The sequence below is a fragment of the Drosophila arizonae genome, chromosome 4 (genome assembly GCF_054131065.1).
Source record: "Drosophila arizonae isolate 15081-1271.41 chromosome 4, UAZ_ARI_1.0, whole genome shotgun sequence".
Taxonomy (NCBI): Eukaryota; Metazoa; Arthropoda; class Insecta; order Diptera; family Drosophilidae; genus Drosophila; species Drosophila arizonae.
In genome coordinates, this window is record NC_142924.1 from 2,396,414 (window position 1) to 2,420,170 (window position 23,757).

General features: G+C 39.8%; 2 protein-coding genes across 4 annotated transcripts in view; one reads left to right on the plus strand and one right to left on the minus strand.

Moving 5' to 3' along the window:
* The window catches only part of LOC108612731 (elongation factor-like GTPase 1), an 89,837-nt gene that overhangs the window by 53,658 nt on the left and 12,422 nt on the right, over window positions 1–23,757 (minus strand). The gene's annotated exons all lie outside the window — the stretch shown is intronic.
* The window catches only part of dsx-c73A (doublesex cognate 73A), a 37,178-nt gene that overhangs the window by 2,992 nt on the left and 10,429 nt on the right, over window positions 1–23,757 (plus strand). The gene's annotated exons all lie outside the window — the stretch shown is intronic.

Here is a 23,757-nt window from a genome sequence, read left to right on the forward strand (position 1 = left end):
GCTATCTATATGCCGAGTTTCAGCAAAATAACTCCAAGAACAAATGAGTTACCATAGAACAATTTAAAAGGTCGATAGTTAAACTTAACTATAAAGAGGCACAAAATTAATATTTTATTATTCCAAGTTTTGCATGAGCAGATTAGCAGTTAGATGGATATATCTCCATCTTTAGGAGAGAATATCTATAAAGCATAAAGCAAGCATAACCTCATTCCGCTCCTCCCGCTTCCCACATATTTGCTTACGTAGCCTATATACCCACCATTCCATATAAGGGTATTTGCTAAGAAATACACTCAAGATGGGAGCGTATAAAGTTATCCATGGCCAGAGTAGAGGCTGGCCGGGCAGTCAATGTGGCCACTTGTTATAAATGGAGCGCCTTCAGGCAATGGCTTTCCATTGCAAATCGATTGTCATAATGTTGGCAACGACAACAACAAGAGCCGACAGCCGACAGCAGAGCAGTCGAGCAGCCGAGCAGCAACAGTTGCTGCAGTGCAGCGCCTGGGACAATCGATGAAAACTTCCTTTTGCTGCTGAGTGGGTCAGTTTTGGCAGCAGCAGCAGCAGCAACAGCTAAGAAAAACAGCCAAAAAAACATAGACAAAAGACAAGCTGTCATTGTAGATGAGGTCGGTAGGGGCGCTGGGGTAGACACAATGCAATGCACATGTCCAGATCACGGTCATGTCTGAGGGCAGCTTCTCACATTCCATCATCCATACACAGCCCACACACAAAAAAAAGGAGTTGGAAAAATCGGAAAAGCTTGGCAATTTGTTGCCACCACTGACCTATAAATTTTGATGTGCGCCTAGGCCTGGGCAGCTCAGGCTTACGTCTATGTATGTATGTATGGCGACGATGATGATGATCATACGGAGGCGACTTTTCGAGTCTCCCAACTGCAACTCCAGCTACAACAACGACATAATTTATGGCTTCGATTGGCCATTGCCAATTGGCAATTCGCGAGATGCTCGTAGATGGGAATTGGCGCTCCGCAGTTGATGATGGAGACGACACACATTGGGCTGCTAGCCGGGGCCAATTGGCGTTGCATATATATATATATACATATATCTGGCCGACTATCGACAGGTTGAGCGAGTTGCACGTACCGCGTTGCACGCTCGACGTGACACACAAACACATAATCCACATACTCCATACAATAGCAGCGACAGCGGCCGCGGCAGCGGCAGTTGCAGCAACAGGTTGCATCAAGAAAAAATGCGTTAGTTAGCTGCATTCAATTTGGGCCTAGGTCTTCACAGTACCTTCACTCCACTCTAATTATCCATTAGAGATGAGAGCGTGTGGCATTTGCCTTAGCCTAGTCACATGATCCATGAAATTCATTGACATACTTTAACTTCGGTATGTACTTAACAGACTATGCCTGTGCTATAGAAGACTAGACTATCGATATTTATCGATTGTGAAACGAAAAAGTTGTATACAAGATAAATCATATACAGATGATTATCTAGGTATCTAGATAAACAACATTAGCTAAAAAGCTATTTTTATCGATTGTTAATATAAATAAAAGTCATTCAATACAATAAAACACATTCATTGAACTCTATCGTAAATGATTGCGCATAAAATGCTGTTTCAACTCCGAAACACGAGAGATCGGCGAATTCACGATATAACGTGGCGAACATCTCTATAAAACTCACAGCGAGCCCATGCCGGTGCTTAATTGAATGGCTAGTCACATATGTAGGTAGAAAGGTATCCGCATCTAAATAGGCTACCAGCTGTGGCCTAATGAAGACGCTTAATTGTTCTTAGCCGATAATCGAGCCGATGCAATGCGCGCGCTTTGCAAAACAATTTCGATGCCGTTTAAAGCTTTGGAAATGCGCTAAATGTCTCGAAACCTGGATTTATGGACAAGAAAGAATTACGAGACTTGCGAGACTTACGCGAGTGACTATCAATTCGATTGGCAGCTTCGGCATTTTGATTGCCACAAAGCCACAAGCGGGATTGGGTGCCAATCATCATAGTGGAAGCGCTGCCAGCCAGAGCCTTTCTCCTTAATATGACATGAAAAACGCACATTAAATAGGCAGGATTTTTAAGGATATTAAAGTAAATGAAAGAAGTTGGTCAACGGCAAAGAAAACTTGGTATGTTAATCACATGTTAGCTGTACATATGACATAAGCTAAGACTGAAGAAGATGGCATGCATGACAGCTAAATTCTATCAGGAATATTTCTGATATTTATTTTTATTTGTAATATTACAATTATATTTCCTCATTACATATTCGAAATTTCATAGCAGCAACAGCAGCATTCATTCATTTAAATTTATGGCTCGTCTCAAATGTTTAAATCAAATGAATGCCGAATTTATTGCAACTCCCAAGCAATAAATATGCACATTAAGCTAACTTTATGAGCTCTGCTCAAGAGCTCTCTCAACTTCTAGCTGCTGATGATCAGCGAAGCATAAAGCCGAAAGACAAGACCAAGAACCAGCATTCAGGCTGATTGCTTCATGTCGTTTACCGCTACGAGTATCATAAATTAACGATTAAGCACAGATTTGTTCATACGGTTTGTTTCTCTATTCCCGTGTAATTAACACATTGTTAAAAATATATTTCTCGAGGGAGAGATGAAAAGCGAAATATATTTGTTCGGTGTATATCAACAAAAACTCATTATTGTCTCGCGGATTGCGACACAAAATTTAGGAGCTCTTCAGCTAATTTGCATAGAAATAATAATAACAAAAGAAATGGAAACAGAAAAGTCAACTTTCGCTAGCATTTAATTTACACGCTTTCTAAGTCCCCCAAGAAACAAAAACCAAAATAAACAAAAATAAAAAACTAAACAAAATAAATAAAGAAAGAGAATCTAGAACCCAAGCTTAAATCGAAAGGTGCTAATGGGCCACAAATCAAGACCAAATGCCAAATAAATATTCAATATACTAAAAGAGCATAATGGATGCTTTCATATCATCGGACTTTGAGCTTAATGATGAAGCTAATGCACCGTTAGTTAGCATACCACATGCCACTTGCCACATGCCAGCACAATGCCTAGGTCATGGAGCTCCTGCTGCTGCTGTTGCTGCTGCTGTTGCTGCCATGAGTTGCAGTTAGCTTCGTCTTCAGCTTTGAATGATGCAACATGCGACTTTTTCACGCTCTCAACTCATTTAATTAGTGGGCAGCAAGAGGCAACAAAATGCATGCTCAACTTGTAGCAGAAGGAAGTGAGCGACTCGAAGATATCTCTTAGAGCGGAAATACAAATTCTGTTTCTATTGTTACTTGGGCGCACATTAACTGATTCAAATGAGACTTTCAGTTTAAGTTGATGGGCAACAATTTTCGGCACACCTAAGAGATTACAGCTGTAGATATTGCTGCTTGGTTAACTTAGATTATATAAGTCCATTATGCTACCATAGTTTAGATCTTGAAGATCTTATATATGTAACTCATTTCAGAAAGGAAGCTTACTCGGTGAATAGTTATATGTCAAGTCTTGTTGAGTTCCTTGAAGTTATCTGGATAGATGTAGGTATAGGCCTGAATTTCTTAAGCAAAAAAAAGACTTCTTCATATGTCTACAATTCTCTCAGAAAGATTTATTTTAGTTTGCTTTATAAGTTAACCTCGCTTCATATCAGTTTCTACTCCACTTCCATATTGCTCATTTTACAGGGTATTCTAACTGGCCGCTGGCGCAGTGGCTTGTGCCTGACGCCAAAGCTCAGCTCAGCTCAGCTCAGCTGAGCGCCTCATTGACCACGCCCTCGCCCGTTGTACGTAGCCGGCAATTAATTATAGTTTTTTTCATTTGCATTATTACGTTGAAAAACTTCGAGCTACCCCAATGAAAATGGTAAAAAAAAGTTTCACTGACTAGCTGTACCGCCCTATCCCAACCTCAGCTCGGCTCAGACGGAATCTAGCCGCGTGCCTCATAACAATGACACCGACAATTTTACAACGCATAGAGCAGATAATCATAGAGTTGGGAGCCAAAGGCAAGACAAGCCAGAAACAAAAGCCAAAAAGAAAAGTGAATTGCAGTTAAGTTCATCAAAAATCAACACAAACAAAGGAAAATATATTTGAATTGGCCTTAGAAACCGGAACTATACCATGAAAGTGTGAAATATTTGCAGCTGCCAATTTCCTATAGATAGACAGACCGAGTGGGGTTGATGGAAAGTTCAGAGCGAAATGAAGCATGGAATTGCCTACAAATCGCCTGACCATGAAATAGTTGTCATGACTTCTTAGACCAAAAAAATCAGAAGAAAAAGTTCAAACAAAACGACTCTGGTCTTATCAGACAGAGGCTTGTTAACAAAAAAGCAGCAGCAGCAGAAGCAGCGGCAGCGGCAGCGGCAGAGAGAGCCCGTTAGAGCCGAAAACTTATGCTAATCAAAGAGAACCCACCAAAAGCAATTACCTAGCGGGGTTCGAGCACTTGGCGGAAGCTGCTAAGCTAAATGCAAATGAAAGCATTCAAGCAGAAAGCCCAAGGCGGAGCAGCGAGACAAGAGCTCAAGGGAAAGAGCCTAACATTATTCATATGATTAGGAAAAATCGAACAATGCGCTGCCGAAGAAAGCTGAGAAAAGCGCAGCGATGATAGCGATATCTTTCTCTCTCTCTTTCACACACACACACACACACTCTTTATCTATCTCCATCTTGGCCTGGCTTGGAGCTCTTGAACTAGGTCTAGCTTGGCTTTCTAACTATTTCTTTTTGTTTTGGGGAAAGGGTTTTGCATTACCATCTTTGCAGCTTCTTGATTTATTAAGACCTCAAACTTTTACTTGCAATTAAAGAATAACTAATTACAATAATTTCTAAATAAAACTGGCGCTCATTAGCAATAAAAATAGCGCAAATTATGCGAAATGCTGTAAAAGTGAAACTTCAATTATTGTGCCGACCCTTTTAAGTGCCAGACTCTAGACTCCAGACTCTTTGATCTTGGCTTCATTTGTGGCCATGACTTGGCTACTACCAAGCAGCGATTTGGCCGAATGCGTGGGCCAAAAATAGTTTTGTTGCCGTGCCAATCGTGCCGCAGATCTTTCGACTTTGATGCTCTAATGAGAGCCTTGGGCGCCGGACGAGGCACTTTCCATTAAGTGAGAGTTGCAGCCACACTAAAACAAACTACATCAAAAACTACCAGACAGCGCCCACCCGCTCCCCTCCCCGCCTGCTTGTTTGGGTAGATGCCTCACGAGTCCACGACCAAATTAAGATCTCACAGCATTTGGCAACTAATTGTAAATGTCTTCCCACTATTTGCATTAGCAGGCCTGCCTCTGACCTCTCTATGGACCCCTCTCTAGATGCTTCCATAGACCACTCTTTAGACCCACTCAAGCTCCCTCTTTGGAGCACTCTCCTTTCTAGAGCCATCTCTAGGCTCCTCTCTACGCCGCTGTATCCCCTCTAAGCCCTGCTCTATAGAGCCCTCCTCCGGCCCCTTTAGTGACCTCTCAACCGCTGCCTCTTTTGACCATTCAGCCGCCCCCTCTTTGGCCCATCAGCTCATCCTTTGCATTTTTACTTTGAGTTTGCCTTTGACTTTGGCTTTTGGCTTTCTTCTTGTAACTTTCTGCTGCTTTGGCTTTCTAGGTCGTGTAATTGTGCATAGAGCACACACACACACACACACACATACACACTCACACTCACAAAAACAAAAACCAATTGCATTTAAATCACAATTCGTTTTGTTGTTGCCAATCTCAGCTTTAGTTGGCATTGTCTGTGGCTAATTCAATTGCTGTGCAGAGAATAGAAATAAAATCTGGCAAAAGCAGAAATATTTCTAAAATTGATAAATTATTTATAAGGCGGCCAGAACTGTACGAGTGCCGCTATTCTGACTTTTATGGTCTAGAAATTTATTGTACTTTCTAAAGCAAAACTAAAGAAGAAGCAGAAAACGGCAAACAACAAAATAATCAACAAATTATTAAAAACAATAAAGAAGCGTTAGGTTTGGAAGTGGTCAAAAGTAAATACTCTAACGGACTAGGTGGAAAGATAAATATAGATAGTTAAACTAATTGCCTAATTGTAGATATAAATATAGATAATTATAGATGATTATATGCATATGGTAAACAAAATTTTATTAGATTTGCCTTTAGTTGAAAAATTAATATTGGTAAAATTAGAGCTGGAAATTTGCAAGCTAGATTTTTTAGCTACTTTTTATAAGAGTTCTTGAAGAATATAGATAATCCAAAGTATAAATTCCATACCCATAATACTCTAACTCTGTCTGTTGGTTAGCTCTTAACCCTCTCGAGCTCTACTTGAATAGAGTTTTCTACAACTACATATAAAGGAGATATGATATAGGAGATATATGCATACCCATATCATGCTAAGACCTTAGAGAAGAGGAACTTCTACATCGATTTTCATGAGCTCTTTCATTGCTCTCACTTCTCTCTAAATATTTTACACTTACAATCCAAAAAGACCTTCAGACTCTCAGCTTTGGGTCTGTCCTCAATAAGTCAGTAGGTCAGTCAGACACTCAATCAGAACCAACCCTCTCTCTCTACAAACTCAGCTTCATTCGTTTCATGTTCTATGACAAATTCAACAAACAATTGCACGAATGCTTGCAATGAGCCGTATAAACTCGTAAAGGCTCAATCGAGACCGACCAAAATACAGATCGAGTGCGAGTCCCACACAGCTGGGGCTGCTCTTTTGGCCAGCTTGAACCATTGGCTTCTTGGCCTTGGGGGCAAATTTAATACAGCAATTTCTATGGCTCAGCTGCAATTAACGTGGCCATTGAAAAGATATGCATCTATCAAACTTTCCACCAAATCTATCTGGCGAGAGTGAGAGACAGAGAAGAAGCAGAGAAAGAGGGGGAGAGGGAGACATCGCACAGACATGCAATATTTAACCTAGAGACAAAAACACACACACAACACATCATCAGGTGAATGCAATCAACGTACAAAAATAATGCTTCAAATTGCGTTTGTTTTGGTTTTCTCAATTGCGAAAAACTGAAATGTAAAACATTTCTAAAGTTTTCGACAATTTGTTGCTTTTATTTCGATGCTTGTCTACGAAGTGAAAGGAGTTTATTGTTTTTGTTTTAATGGTGCAGAAAGTGTTAAAAATATTTATTGATAGATTTTATACAGATGACTTTTACAGGAAAGCAAATTTGAAGCAGCTAAAATGATTAGTGTTAATATATAGACACAACTATTTTCATGAACTCTTGAAGCTGTATGCCCTGGGCAGATGAAGTATTGGGTATATGTATTATATAAAATTACTTTTATTAAAAGAGACTTAAAAGAGAGCATATAATATGATATATGACACATGAAGTTATCTATCTATCAGATCATAACTAAATTCTCTCCAGCTCCAGTTCTCCTTGCTCAATAAATTTGATTGTTTTGGCATACAAGAAAACCCACTCTAACGCAAACTTTATATCTCCATTATAATTTGAGCTGAGCGAGTATTGCCCAGTCGTTTGCTTTTATAGTTTTCTTCATTATATGTGGCGCTACAACTTTTACTGTGCATTGAGAGCAGCAGCAGCAGCAGCAGCAGCAGCAGCAGCAAACGCCATTCGCACTAATAAAGGCGTCATCAAATTTATGTCTAATGCAAAAGAAAGTGCCAGCCGGTGGGCGTGGCACATTTGACACAATTCTCTAGAGCAACTTGGGGGCAACTGTCGTTGCTGTTGTTGTTACTGTTGCTGTTGCTGCTGCTGCTGGCAATGCCGCTTGACTGCAATTGCCAATTGCACAGCTCACATATTTTATATATGTTTATTGTTTGTTGTCGGGAAATTTAAATTGCTAATTTGTCGCTCGTTTCAGCTCGATTCGTTCTTGCTGCCCTGCATCGGGAAACATTGTAAACTCCACCTGGAGCCAAACGTCCAGTTGCCCATTTAAAATGCACAAAACTTTTCTGAACTTGGGCGAGCCGCATAATTTGTTATACTAGCTGAGATGTACGTCAGATACAGATACAGAGAAAGAGACAGACACAGAGACAGAGACACACAGATAGCCTACATAAATGCATAGATATAAATATAGAAGTTTTTTGTTCTTTTGCCTTTATGAGTGGACATTAAAATGCACAAGTCAAAGTCTCAGAGGCGGCTTCTGCTGCGGAAGTTGAAGTTTTTATGCGGGCAAAATAATCGTTGAGAGTCGCTATTAAGTTGAATTTTATAGCTCAAGTCATGGTTGATCATTTTTCAATTAACTTCCATCATTTTGCTGCCTTCACAGGGGGCTGTGTGTGCTAATCGATTAAATTAATACTATATATTTATCGCTTATCGATATTTGTTATACACTTTTTGCCTTCTATATTATAAATAGAGATGTAGCTGTAGATTAAAGCAATTCAATTTGATAGCTATGATTGACACTAGAAAGTCAGTAACTATAGAATAGATGATTTTGGTCGAACTTAAATTGGCTAAGTTTAAAGATTTCATATAGAGCAAAAAAATAAACTCTAAATTTATTGATAACGTAAAAAATGTATCTCAACTCCTTAACAACTTAAATACATTAGTAAGATTTATAATCTTTACAAATTCCAAGTCTAGAATTAATAACCATCTGAAAGCGTCCCAAGGTCAGATATTAAAAATCGAAAGTTATCGATAATATTTGCAAGGAACTTGATATTTTCTTTTTTGGCAGCTCATTATGCATCGCTTATCCATAATTATATTTTTCATTTGCAGCGCACTCGATATTTTTTCTCGATAGCTCATAATCGCATATCGATACAATTTCAACGTCTATATCGATATAATATAACGGCAAGATCAAAAGCAAAATCAACAGCTATTTCCTGAACAAGTTTAGTGCATACTATATGAAATTTGTGATATACCACAGTTGGCTAGTTTAGACTTCAATTTGTAGTTATACTGAAATTGCAATTCCTGTCTCACTCAACCAGTTGGCCAGCCACTCAATAGAGTAACTCTTCATTAAAACGCAATTTTCACTAGATTTTCGACTGGTCGTGTGCTTGATTCGTTTTCAATTTCAATTGCTGTGCCACATGTATCGATTGCATAGCTGTCTTCATCAACTCACATTGAAGCAAGTGTGGTCAGTTTTTAGGCCAAACAACTGGCACACTGACAGCTGATTGCTGCCGTCGCTGCTGCTGCTGTTGCTGCTGCTGCTGTTGCTGCCGTTGACAACTTGACACAATTTTGTGCCAAGTGTCGATAGACAAAGTGTCAATTTCCATGCCGGCCAGACAAATGGAAGGCCTTCAGCTGGCTTCTAGCCCTACATAGGGCCACACTCATCCAAAAAAAGTTATAATGCTTTAAAATCGAAATCGTTTGCCGCATTTCACGGATATTACAAGCAGTTAAAGACAGCTAAACTCTAATGGCATGGGCAAATATTGATATAGCAGTGTGGAGAGGCCGGCTGCCGAGAGGGGGCAGGCGGGTGTATTGATGATTACAATGCCAAGTCCAGAGACGAGACTTCTCTTTAAGAGTCGTTGAATGTGGCCATAATAATGTTTGCCGGCACCACAAATGCCCACATTGTTGTTGTTGCTGTCTGTCCGTTGTCCGTTGTTGTTAGTTGTTGCTGATGTTGTCAACTACTGTGCTGAACGTCACCAGCAATTTGTAAGCCATTGCTCTGTGTGGTTGTTGTTGTTGTTGTTGTTGTTATACCCTATGCCCAGTGCACACTCTGCGTGTGTGAATGGTTTGCGTTAAGCTTCGCACATAAAGTCGATCATAAATAAAGTCGTGCTAAGTTGACTTTGACGATTGGAGTAGCCTAAGAGTTAATGAAGTAGACTCAAGCAGCTTAAGAGTAACCATAAACGCGTGTATCACACTTTAGACTAGTTCAATTTGTTGAGAAACACCTTTAGTTCATCGTAAATCGATGATTATTATCATCGTTATCGTTTATACATATACATATAAATTATACATACATACAAAAATTTGCTAAAAAAAATATGCAAATTCCATTCTCATTAATTATACGATAAGATGCAGACATTTTCCCAATTTATTTATATTATCATTAATCAGACTCTGAGAGAGATGTGGAGCATAGCAGTAAAACAATGAAACACAAAGAGTCATTTACAAGTCCCTAACTTTCTATTATATTCAAGCTCTTTCCATTTGCTTTAAATCTGTAATTATTATTTACTAGAAATGGTTTTAAGCAGATCTTAGGTAAATGATATAAATTTACCAAATCGTTAATATTCGCCGCTCTGCCGATTATCGATAATTATCGTTTACTGATAATCATAAGCTATCGTTTACCAGATATTATCAGTAGCTAATTTATTATGCTTCAATATGCTTTGTGAGAAGATAATATGATCTCATCAATATTTATCAACTCAAAGACAATAGCTATTGCTAAGAAGAAATTTAACTAGCATTGTTTACCAGTCGCGATTTTGTAAGAGCTTTCGAATTCGATTGTAAAGATCATAATATATTTAACTTTTTTTTGTCCGACTTACTTAACCCTAAAATTTGGTGATAGCTTTAATCCTCATAGAAGTCATAAAACAGAAGCCTTTCTGGTATTTATATGTTATAAAAGAACAATAATACTATATTTAAAGATTTAAAAAAATCATGAAAAGCTGTGTGGATGCTTTGGGCATGTATTGTTTGCATATGTATGTGTGGCTATGTAAGAGTATGTGAGTGTTTGTCTGCAGGCTACAGGGCATCTCTTAGTCTGCCACTCTTTAGCTAAGCACTCTTACTAGTTCTTATTGTTGTTGCTGCTGCTGTTGCTATTGTCTGGCCATTTGTCAGATTTATTTGTATGTGTTTGTCTGTGTGTGTGCTTGTGTGTGTGTGCATGTGTATGTGGGTATTGTCAGAGAGGCGTGTAAACACTTTAACATTTGACTTGGCGTCGACTCGTTGAGCCGCATTTGAATGCAATGCGACTTTCTCGCCAAGCCCCAAAACAGAAGTCAGCAATAGCAACAACAACAACAACAACAACAACAACACCCGCACAATTATGTGCGGGGTAGTTGAGAGGAGTCAAAGATGGAGCTGGGCTTTGGGAAGATTCCATTGAAATCATTAAAATAACAAATTGCGCACGAAACGCAGCGCCCAAAACAAAAATGGACAAAGCCACAAATGCAGCGAGGAGCTGCTCAGACGATGCTGACGATGCCAGAGCCACAAGGTAACTGGCCATGAAACCCACAACAAAATGGTGCAAAAAGGGTGCAACAACAATAGCAACAACAACTCCAGCAGCAGCAGCAGCAGCAGCAGTAAGCGGGCAATTATGGCCAAAACTGGCCAAAAAGTAAGCAAGCAATGCACTTTCTAACTGCACAGAGACCAAGACCAAGAAGAAGAAGAAAGAGCAGAAGTAGAGGAAGAAATATATCTATAAAGTCATCGAAGTTTATCAACACGCGCATCATAAAAGCAAAAGTTTTCCTTTTGGGCCAAAAGCGTGTGCAATGGGCGTGGGCCACACTCACAGCTAGAAGTGAAAATCTGTGTCATTTGACAGCCCAAAGAGCGAGCGAGAGAGAGAAAAAGTTCAGCTCTAATTGGGTTCAAGATGATCACATATGGTAAAAAATTAAAGAGAGAAAAAGGAAAAGGAAAGCTCGTAGCTAGATTAAAGGCAACTAGACAATTGCCTGCCAGCCAGATTAATCATCCGAAGATGCTGTAGAAGCTGTGTGTAAGCTGGCTTTAGTTTAGTTTAGTTTAGTTTGTTCATATAGTTGATGTGGTTCCCATGCATCCATAACACGACCGCATCTTCAATCAATGTCAGTGAAGGAACGCGAAAATTAATGAGCGAATTTTACACTGGACACAGATAAATACAAACACACACATATACACACACTCACACCCATATCTATATAGATATACATATACATGTGCACATTGAGATATTGCAACTCGCATTCTGCGTTTGATGGGCAGGCGGAACAAAATCCAGATAGAAATAGTAAAAAGAGACGAAGCCCAATGCGAGCAGGTTTACACGTTGCGGATTAATTGGTTTAAGCAAGCAGAGAAACTGCTTATGGATTAGCAAAGTGCATACTAAATCAATTTTGCCCAGATGCTCATGCCAAGAGAATGGGAATGGGAGGAGAAGATGCTGTACTTAACGTAATATAATAATAGTTCGTGACATGAAAGCGATATTAAAACTGTATCTAGATTGCCAAAGAGCATAGCAAATCAATCGGAAATTATGATAATGCCATGAGAATGGGCAGAGAAGAGGATGCACTTAACAAGCTATGCAAATAGCTCGATTGATTTACGTAATCATGCATAGGCAGATCTATATATTATTAGAGAAAGGCATAATAAATCAATTTGAATGTGAATTCCATGAAATTGGGCATGATATAAAATAGTTTATGATGTACAGTAATATTAAGTGAAACAGAAAATGCTGATTTATATATCAATATAGTCAGTTTAAATGCTTTTACAACTTGTCATGATATGAGTTTGATCATGATATAGAACAAAATTTGATATAACTATAGATATATTATAGAGGAAGGCTGAAGAAAAGCATAGCCTAGTTTATATGTTACTTTAATGATATATCATATGCACGTATAATAATCTATTCACATAGCTAATCAGTATCAGCTATACCTGATCTCGCATATTCACATTATTCTTTCAGTAAAAGTGATAAATAACCCATTCGAAATCTTACTTTTCATAAGCTGCAAATTCATGATAAGAGCGCACCGCATAAACCGCATTTGCCATTACTCATTTTACCGGCAGCTGCCTCACTCTAACTCTCACTCTACCTATCGCTCTCTCTCGCTCTCTCTGTCCCTCTCACTCCAACGCAGCACTAACAAGCTGCATCTAAAGTTTCCAATGCAGCGCAGAAATAAAAAAAAAATGCCAGAGATTTGAAATGCTGTTGGGTTTTGGCATCCCAGCAACGTAATTTGATAGGCGACAACTAGAGGCCAACTGTTGGCTGTTGGCTCCAGCCGTTGCTGGCAGAATGTAGCTCGCAGCGTGTGCGTATCTTTTACACAACAGCAACAGCAACAACAACAGCAACAGCAATTGCAAGTGCGACTAATAAATTAATGTGGCAGCGTCTGAGCTTGTGGCAGCAACAGCAGCTCATACCTGGCTGTCACCTGGTCTAAAATGAAAGCTACGCCTGGGAGCTGACTGGCTTTGCTTAGCGTGCTAAATTTGCTAGCCAGTTGCCAGCATGTCAATGCTAGCTACACCAGCAACAGCAACAACAACAGCAACAGCAGCAACAGCAACAACAGCAACAGCTACAATTCGCACTCGCATCGGTATTTGTATCTCAAAGTGAGTTTTGCGTTTGCATACGAGATGAGGTCGAGACAATGAGAGAAGAAGCTGTTGCTGTTGTTGTTGCTGCTGTTGTTGCTATTGCTCTTGTGCCTGGGAGTTATGTTAAGCTGCCTAACGGTGCTGTGGCTAGAGTTGGCGCAGCATTTCGATTCGCTCGAGCTGCGGCTCTTTATTATTATCTCTAATAATGCTCAGGGAGAGCGAGAGATGCAGAGAGCAAGTGAGAGAGTGAGAGAGAGAGAAAGAGACGCTGGCTGAACAAAGGCTCCACAAGTCAAAGTCAAGTCCGTCTATAATGCTGACCATTTTGATTATCATTCACTTAATTATGATTGATAGCTGTAAATGCTGATGATGTATATCTTGGCCAATGGCTCAGTCAGTCAGTTATCATGCATACGTGTGTGTGTGTGTGTGTGTGTGTGCGTGTGTTTGAATGTTTCTATATCTATTAGATACGTTCTGCTGCCAATTGATTTACTGTTAACTCATTTCTCTCTGCCTCTCTAGATGCGTCTTATATAGCAATCAAAACGGCCAACGGCAATCACAAATACCAAAACCAAATACCCAATAGCCAATACCCAAAAGCCAAATTTGTTTTGGCCATATTTGTCGTTGGCTGCTACAAAAATTCAAATGCAAATTGAGGTTACAAACTATCGACAAAATGCCCACAAATGGTCGAAGACTTCAGTTGCCAGCCAAGTGAAATTTTGTAGTTGTTGTTGTAGTTGTTACACAGAATTTGTCGCAAATTGCAGTTTGTAGCATCGCCCCTGCCAAAGAGAGACAGAGAGAGAAACGAGACCATCATCATTCGCCACAGTTGGCGGTCACGACTGAGACAAAGGACTGTGACGAAATCGTTGACTGCAGCTTCGATATTTTCCACAAGAATTACACTGACAGAAAAGCCTAAAGGACACTCAAGCAGGGAGTGAGAATATTATTAATTAGTCTCCCATAGCTAAAATCTAACTTTAAGCTCAGCCAATTGTTGAGATTTTCACCTAATTCAGCCCTGTTTCCCCCCAAGTTTAAGTTTCGCCCAACAATTTTCGCTCAGTGTAGCTGCTGACATAGCTTTCGAGGTCGGCATTTTATAAAGTAAACTTTTTATTTTTACTTTAGTTTTTTCAGCTTTTTTTTTTTTAGTATTTCCCTCTAGTTGTGGGCACTCTCTTTAATAGGGTGCGCAGCCAATGATATAGACATTAGCACCGCAGGCTCTCCCATAATTAACGCACTGCATAATGTTGGAATTTCGCAGCGACTTTCAGCCTCTATCTCTGTCTCTTTCTGTGTCTCTGTCCCTGTTTCTTCTTCATCTTGATGTTCATGGTCTTCTTGGCCGTTGGAAAAGCCATGCGAAAAACAGTGAAGCGCAACGCGCGAAAAACAAAAGAAGTCGGAAAGCAAATGCCACAGGCGCTACACAGCAAAAGAAGATAAATCTAAAGAAAGCCCAATAAAGAAAGTGTTGGCCCGAAGGCCCCCTTAACAGACGCAGAACTACATATTATAATGCCAGGCATAGCTCAGCTTAGCTCAGCACAGCAAATGCCAAAAAGACAAAAGACAAAAGACAGCCGACAACAGCAATAATTAGGCGCAACAAATTAAAGGCAGCGACGCGTCGTTGTTGCAGTCAAGCTTAATTGAATTCCGCGGCGACTTCTTCCACAGATCAGAAAAAATATTTTTTTTAAATATAATCATGCAACATGTAGAAAGTTTTGATGGCTTATTTAAATGCGAATTGGCAGTTGTATTAACTGATTTTTTGTTGTTGCTATTATTATAATTATGTTCATTTTCATTTTCATTTTGATTTTGTTGTTAAACTTCAGTTGGACTAATTTCGCTTTCTTTTACATTTGCAGGTAAGACACGCCCCCCCTTTCCAAGCTGTCCCAGCTGCTCATCCATTGACCGCAAGCTTTGTACGTGAAAGATTTCTAACAAATCTTTACAAATCAACTGAACGAACGCGGCAGCCGGCACCGGCTCTGCAATGTTTGTTGTGCGTATTAGCGTTGAGGGACAACAGCAACAGCAACAACAACAATGTAAACATTTTGACCATTTGCGGTTAGGTGGCGTCGGGGTGGTCAAAGACTTTGCGCTTTGTGAGGTAAACGACCAGGTAAGCGACCCGTTAGCTCGCTAGCATGCCACAGCGCAGCGCTTAAGTGAATTTTGTCTTACAAATTATGAGTGGTTTGATTGCGAAACGGGCTCAAAAACAAAAGTTGAGTTACAGCTCAAAGAAAAATAAAAACAACTCAAAAAACTTTCAATCGAGAAACCACAAGAACCCGAAAGTAATTCAAATGGAAGACTTTGTGGTGGTTTGACTCATTTTAACTAATATCGGAAAGCAAGGAAATGTCTTTAATGTGAAGAAAACAAAGTAATCTGCTGATCGATAACATATCGATAACAGAGAGTGCAAAAGTAAGACATGCATCATTCTACATTGCATTGCAAATATTATAATTAAATAAGACAACAAACTAGCTTATGGCATACTTAATCAATGCTAATATTATAAATCAATAACAATCCAGTGTATAACACGATTAATCGATTATTAAAACTGCGAGGACGTTCAATAACGAGATGAAACGATTATAAGCGCCAGTTAATCAATGGCAAGAGCTTCATAAAAATCTATCAATTATGCCTAACACCTCTCCATTACTCCCAATAGTTGCAGCATAAATCATGCCTGGAACTGCGATTGGTTTGTAATCGAAGTGAAAGGTAACAGAATTCCTACAATTAATTGAGTAACTAATCGAATGCAGGTCTTAATTGAGCAGAGTAAACAAAACAGCATTGATTGCAATCCATCCATTGCTGCTCCGAAACTCTCAATGCCCCCAGCTAAAATAATTAAAAGGCGCATCCGTTCCATGGGCAGCGGGCATTGGATGTCTTTTCGAAAAAGTTGACCCAGCAAGCAAATGCATCATTGCTCGTTAAAAATCATATAATGCGCGCCCATATAAACTCATTAAAAGTTCAACAAACTCGGCGGAGCAGCCGAAACAACTGTTAACAGAGCCCAAGGCGGGGGGAGCGGCTGACCAGGGGAAACTAGAACAATAAACTCGGCCAGAGGCAACAGCAACAGCACCAACAACAGCAACAGCAACAGCAATAAGTAATAAGTACTAAGCATAAAGAAAAATATTACGGCACTGCGCATTAAACACGAAAGCAGCTCGGACAACAACAACAGCAACAACAACAACAGCAACATCTAGAATAACAACAGCAACAGCAGCATCAGCTACAACGGCTACAACAATTAAGAGCTTATGACAAGTCACAAAAATAGCTCGAAGAGACAGGCATTAGAAACAAATTAGAACAAATTAGTATAGAATGCTGCCGCAGCCGCAGCCGCCAGCATTGCAGCAGCAGCAACAACAGCAGCAACGGCAACATTTATGATACATATCCAAAATCACTATAAAAGATAAGCATTTGAAACAAATTAGAGCAAATTATAATTGTTTAAAGTAAGAGCAACAGTTGCTTACACCAAATCAACAACAGCAACAAGAGCAATAGCAGCAGCAGCAACAGCAACAAAAGCAGCAGCATATGAAAGAAAAGCATTAGCAAATTATAGGAATTCAATGTTGCCAAATGTAACAGCAACAGCAGCAGCTGCTGCAACAACAGCAGCAGCAACATCAGACCAACAACAGAGCTCTGCGAAACGGGCATGGCTATCAAATTAGAGCACATTAGAATTGCTGAGTTGCTCATGCAACAGCAACCACTTGTAGGTAGCATGCAGCAGCAGCAGCACATAGCAGAAGCAGCAAACAGAAGCAGCAACAGTTATGAAAACTATCCAAAATGAGCCAAAAATAGCTTAGCAACAAGTGCGACAACAGCAACAGACTCCAACAGCAACAGATTCCAGCAGCAGCAATATCAGCAACAGCCGTAGCCACATACTACCAATAGCAACTAAATGTGATGTACTAGTGTAAGCAACAAAATGGAATGACTAAATATTATTCAACACATCAGCAGCGGTAGCATCTCACAGCAACAACAACAACAATAGTTGTAGCAGCCGCAAACATTTGAGCAGCGACAGCACCAGCATTTGAGTGAGAAGCCTGAGAAACAAATTAGAATAAATAGAGCGACAGCAACTGCAACAGCAACAGCAACAGCTCACTGCAACAGCAACAGCTCACAGCAACACTTTTACCACAACAGCAACATTTCGACCACAACAACAATAGCAGCAGCAACATCAAGAATATCAACAGCGACAGCAACAGCATTTCAGAGAGGAGCATTAGAAACAAATTGGAGTGAATAAATGTGTTACAACAGCAACAGCAACAGCCGCAGCATCTATGGCAACAATTGCAGCAGCAGCAGCAGCAGCAACAGCAATGGCAACATGTTGCACTTGCATTTGACACATTAAACGCTTGCCACGTTTCTTCCTCTTTTCTATTTGGCCTGCAACAATTATGAACACGAGTTGCATGGAATGTTGCTGCTGCTGCGGTTGCTGTTGCTGCTGTTGCTGCTGCTGCCACATGTGGGATTATTCAATTTTTGTTGCCAACGCCGCCTGCAAAATAATGTAATTGCTGTGCATGTGCACAGCAGCCCACCGGCCTCCTCCCGCTCCTGCTGTCCACCCATCCTCCTCCTCCTTCCCCTTTTACACCTGTGTGCGCCAGCCACTGCAACGCTTTGATGCAATCTACGACGCTTACGAAGCAAACATTGGGCGAGTTTTTTTTATGAGACGCGTTACACTTATATCATAGAAAATTGTTGCTGTTGTTGCTGCTTTTATTGCTTCTGCTGCTGATGTTGCTGTTGCTGTTGCGGCAGCAACATGGCCAGGATGGCGAGTTGACTTGACCATGGCCTCGCTGCTGCGTCGGCCCATCCGGCTTTGTTTGTTGTTTGACAAGTTATGCGCGGCACAAAAAATTGTTATATATATAAAGTCATATAGATATACCCATATATATATATATATGTATATGGAGAAAATGTAACACCGCCCAAGATGGATATCAGTTACGCATGCGCAAAGACAGCGACAGCGACAGCGCCTGCTGCAACTGAAGATGGCAGTGCTGTAATGGCATGAGCGGCAGACACAGTCGCTGCTGTCCCTGATGACGCCAATGTCGTGTTGTTTGTCTTTTAGAAGACACTGTTGCCAATGGGCATAAATGGAGCATAAGCAGAGCTAAGAATTCTTAACTGAATTGCCCAATCTACAAATCAGCTAAGGATGGTTGACTTGCCCTAAAGTTATATATCAGCTATATACTCCCTTAAGGTCAGATAGATATCCTAAGAAATATTGGGCATTTGGCGTTGGGCAGGTCATAATTAGGCTAGGCATAGTTGTCATCAAAGGGGTTTTTGATGTATGATAGACTATTTCATATCGTTTCTGCTTATAGAAAATATATGATATTGTGAAAGAAACTTAAAGCTTTATTTCCATATATAAGAAACTGAAGAGGTATAAGTAGACCAATACAATATATGATATAAAATATATCTATATGTAGTATAAGATTGTCTATAATACATCAGCATCATAGACCAATATTTAGGATAATTTCTAGCCTTTACAACAGTAAATTCCATTTAAAACTGTTGAGCTGTTTGATATTTAACTAATTAAAAGAATGTTTAGACATTGAAACATTAGTCAAAATAAGACTTTCCAAAACAAAATATATCTTTAGAAATTATAATCATTTTGAAACATATATAAAACAGAGCAACGTCTTTTAAACAACAATCAGAACTGCAAAATCCATTTCTCCGCTTGAAGTTATCAAAAGACTCAAAACACTCTAATAAATTCGTAGTATGAGAGACATCTTAATCTATATGATCATCTATAACAATTTCAAAGCTCAATTCAGGCTAATTTAACAAAAAAAAACTGCTTGAAAAGACTAGCTTGATAGTTAGTCAGAAATAGTAATAAAAAATCTTAGCTAAGCTTCATACAAGTTATTTTAGAAAGCTTTGGAGCTAGTTTTATTATAAGCAAAATATCAAACTCCGAAGCCAGTTTATGGCTAAAAAGTCATTCAAAAAATTATAGCTAAAGAATGAATTGATAGAAAATCCAAAGAAATTTATACAGATCTTAAACAATAACCTTGGCTCTGCGACTGCTGCGCGGTGTCTCAGAGTCAGAGTCTGTTTCGCTATAGCTTTCAACTCTGAACTTTATGGTATAGTAACGGATGCAACGAATGCTGGCCATCAGCTGGCGAATTTATGGAACCTTCTTTGTAATTACGCCCCGCGGGCAAAAGCAATTTCTTCTTCGTCGAGTCTCGAGCGGAGTTCAAGAAAAATACATTTTTTTCTGTTTATAAACTGCGCTATGGATGCTGCTTGATGCTGGCTCGGCTGGCAGATGGCTATCAATGGCCAGCAAACCGGAAAAAGCGTTCAACAAACAACAACGGCGGCAGCAGCAGCAGCAGCAACAGCAACAGCAGCAACATTGAAGGCAAATAAACAAACAAATGAATTGCGTGGATTTGCATGAGAAACTACAGTTAACAGCATAACAACCAAGCAACAACTGCAAGCTCAAGTGAAATGTTTGTGTTTAACAACAACAACAACTGACAGTAGTCAAATCTTCAGATTTTCGGTAGCTTTTGGCCCACCAACAGCAGCAGCAACAACAACAACAACAATAGCCGGCGGCAACATCGTGAGCCGACAATCCACTTGAAATTTCACGCTCTTTAAATAACAACAACAATAAGCTGACAAGAACCAGCAAGCAGCAATTAAATAAACCATTCACAACACACACACATGTTCACACACATACACACACACACATACTATTTACAACAAAATTTCATTTTCACTTAACGCATCAAATTAAATAACAAATAAAAAGCCCTCGAAAGCAAAGCAAGGCAACACAAAAATTTGGTATAAGTAAGAGTGCTCTAGGCGGCTAAGCACGACTAGCAAATGCCCTAACCAAATGCTGAGATGAGCTACGCATAGTTGTTGAGCTAGCAAAATATTTATAGTAATTGATATTATTTATGATGATTGGAATTTCAAATTATTGAATTTATTGATTAGAATCGAAAGATATTTTTAGAATACAACACATATGGTTAGGATATCTTTATTCTAAATATAACCTATATATAATATGTATGTATGGATATTATGCCTTCTATACTAACTGTTGTTAACACGCCCTAAAAACATGACAGCCTTCTTGTAAGCATTCAACATTTTAGCTTAGGGTATAACAAATCACACACAAACAGTGCGCAACAATAGCACACACACACTCACACACTTTCACACACCCACACTCACACACACACACATAATGACAACTAATTTTCTGTTCTTTTACACCATAAACAACCCACAACACAGCAGGGGTGCACAGGCGAGGGGGCAGAGGCCAAAGCGGATGTTGGGGGCGTGTGCCTCAGCTGTAAGCGCTGTGACTTTCACGTAATTAAATCAAATCTCAAATGAAAATGAAAATGAAAATGAAATGAAAATTATTTATTAATTGCGCGCCAGCTACACAGAAAGTCACTTCAGTTACGGCCAAGTGGGCAAGTGGGCGTGGCAGCAAGCCTCCACAACTATATAGCATTTGCATTGGATTTGAACAGCTTTTGGCTTTCAGGGCGCGCATTTGAATAATAGCAAGTGATTTGCATCTGAGTGAAAGAGAGGGAGAGAGAATGAGAACGAGAGAGATGCTAAGATAATCCAGCCTCTCCCAGCCCCTCCATTGCGACCTCAAACTCTCAGTTATTGTAACTACAAGCTGTCAGCTAAATGCGCTTAGCATTAGCTCCTAACACACACACACACACACACACACACACACACACACACACACAAACAGACAAACAACACAACAACTGCTGTCGCTCATTAAAAATAAATTTCCTGCTGCTGGCATAAATCAAGTGGGCAGAAAAGTAGAAAAGAAAAGAAAATCCAAGGAAAGTGGAAATTATGCGCTAGGCTGCTAAACGTTTAGGACTTGGACTTGAGGCATAAATTTACCAGCAATTGACTAAGTGCATTAGCTTTTAGGCTAATGAATTACAGCTAGCAGAGGCTTATCGATAGTTTCATGCTCGAGATCATAGCGATAACTACATTAATTTGAGTCCACAGAAAAAATCCAGTTGGTAAAAGAATTAAGAAATACCTTTCTAATTATAAACTACATTATATGAATGGGAAATTATTTACCAGTAGAACCGTTTAGAATAGCCACATACTAACGGTTATCGATAAATTTGCAATCGATAATTGGATCATAGCTTTGAAAATAGCTGAACATCGATGATTGCAAAGTTCTATATAAAATGCATAACGATCGATATATTTGCTATCAATAACAAGCAAAAAATAAGGTGAAATATAGCGAAAAATGTTTGAATCATATATAATTTATATTTGAGTTGCTCAAATCGATCGAAGCATTAACTTATATCAAATAGCTAAACAGTTATCGATTAATCGAATACATATTGTGCTAGCTAATGCAGTTGCCGTTGAACTCAAAACCGAGAAAAACCCAAATCAATCACACAGTACGCCCCCAGGGCCTAGTTCAATCAATGTCGTCAAAGAACTTTCGCTGCTGCTATTTGCTGGCTGCAAATATGCGATATCACACATACGCCGCGTTGCACACAGTCGATAAATTAGGTGTCAAAGTATTAGCAAACAGTTTCGGCGTTTAATTGACGCTGCAGTCGAATGCAGCGAAAACTAAACAAACCTTGGACAACAACAAAAATGGTTAAAGGTTGCCAGTTGTGACACCTGTAACCCCCTGGACCCATGCCCCCCGCCCAGCTGGTCCACTGCATCAGGCAGAAAAGTAAAATCAACAGCAGCAAAAGAAATCAGCGGAAATGTCACTTTCTTTTCAATCAAAACGCAATTCATGCCACTCGAAATGCATCAACGGCGAAAATGCTACAAAAGGTCGTGCCACTTCATGAGGCGCGAGCGCGCAGCACTCGACGCAAAGCAGCAGGAGAGAGAGAGAGAGAGGGAGTGAGTGAGAGACAGAGAAATATATGAAACGGAAAGGTAGAAACACGATTTTCAACTGTGCAGAGGCTGGGGGTGTTGTGCTACACTCTGAACTCTAACCCGTGTGCCAATAAAAATTAAGCTACAGCAAAAAGGAAAAACAACAAGCCAGGCGACGCTTTAATTTGCATTTCGTGGAAAATTCTTTAGCTAAAAGATAAAAAACAAAAGAAAAACAAAACAAAATATAAGCGAAACTCCGCAATCCCCACCTGCTGCCAGCTGCCTGCCCAGTTGCCAGTTGCTTGTCCAAAACAACATGGTAAATATTTAAAAATGTACTTAGGCCAAAGTGAAAGAGACAGGCAGCCAGGCAGTCAGCCAACGAGACAGGCAACAAGCCAGAGTTAGAGTCAGAGCCAGCGCCAGAGCCAAAGCCTCAATGGCCCTGCAACAACAATGAGGCGAGCGAGCGAGCGTTGAGGCGACAGATGTGACAAACAGCTGACTGCACTAACATCAACAACAACAACAACAGCAACACTGACTCACTGCAAGACTCAATAATGCTTAGCCAGTTAGCCAGAGCGAAGGGAAGAGACAAAAATGTTTCGAGGCTTCAGGCCAAATGCAAATGATTGGCATGGGAAGCGCAATTTCAAGAGAGCTAAAGAGGCGACTAAGCTAAAAAGAAGTTAAGCTCAATTATGTGCTAAGTAGCAAGGAGCCAGTAACAACAACAAGAGCAACAACAAAAGCAACACTAACAACAACAGCTACAAGTTGCAATTAGTTAGGAAAATTGCCAACAAGCTTCGAGTGAGAGTTGAGCTTCGAGCTCGCAAAAGCAAAGGCGACTTGACAATGACAGCCAACATGGCGTATGAGTCATGCGAAGCGCGCTTGATTTGTTTAACTAGCTGCAGCTGGAGCTGGAGCTGGAGCTGGGGATGTCTTTGCTATAGCCAGAGAGATGCTCGCTGGAATTTATTAAAGCTTGAAGCAATCATTTAGTCATTATGAACAATATTTGCACTTTAGGAATATATTTTGCTTTTGGGAATAAGACTCGAGCTGTCAGCATTTGGATTGTTGTTTGGCTCGACAGCAATCAGTTAATCAGTCAATCAGTCATAATGTAGGTAGATAAACATACACAAAAGAAGTTTCGAAAAAGAGGAAAACTGAATGAAGTTAAGAAATTCATCTCTCTTGTCATCAG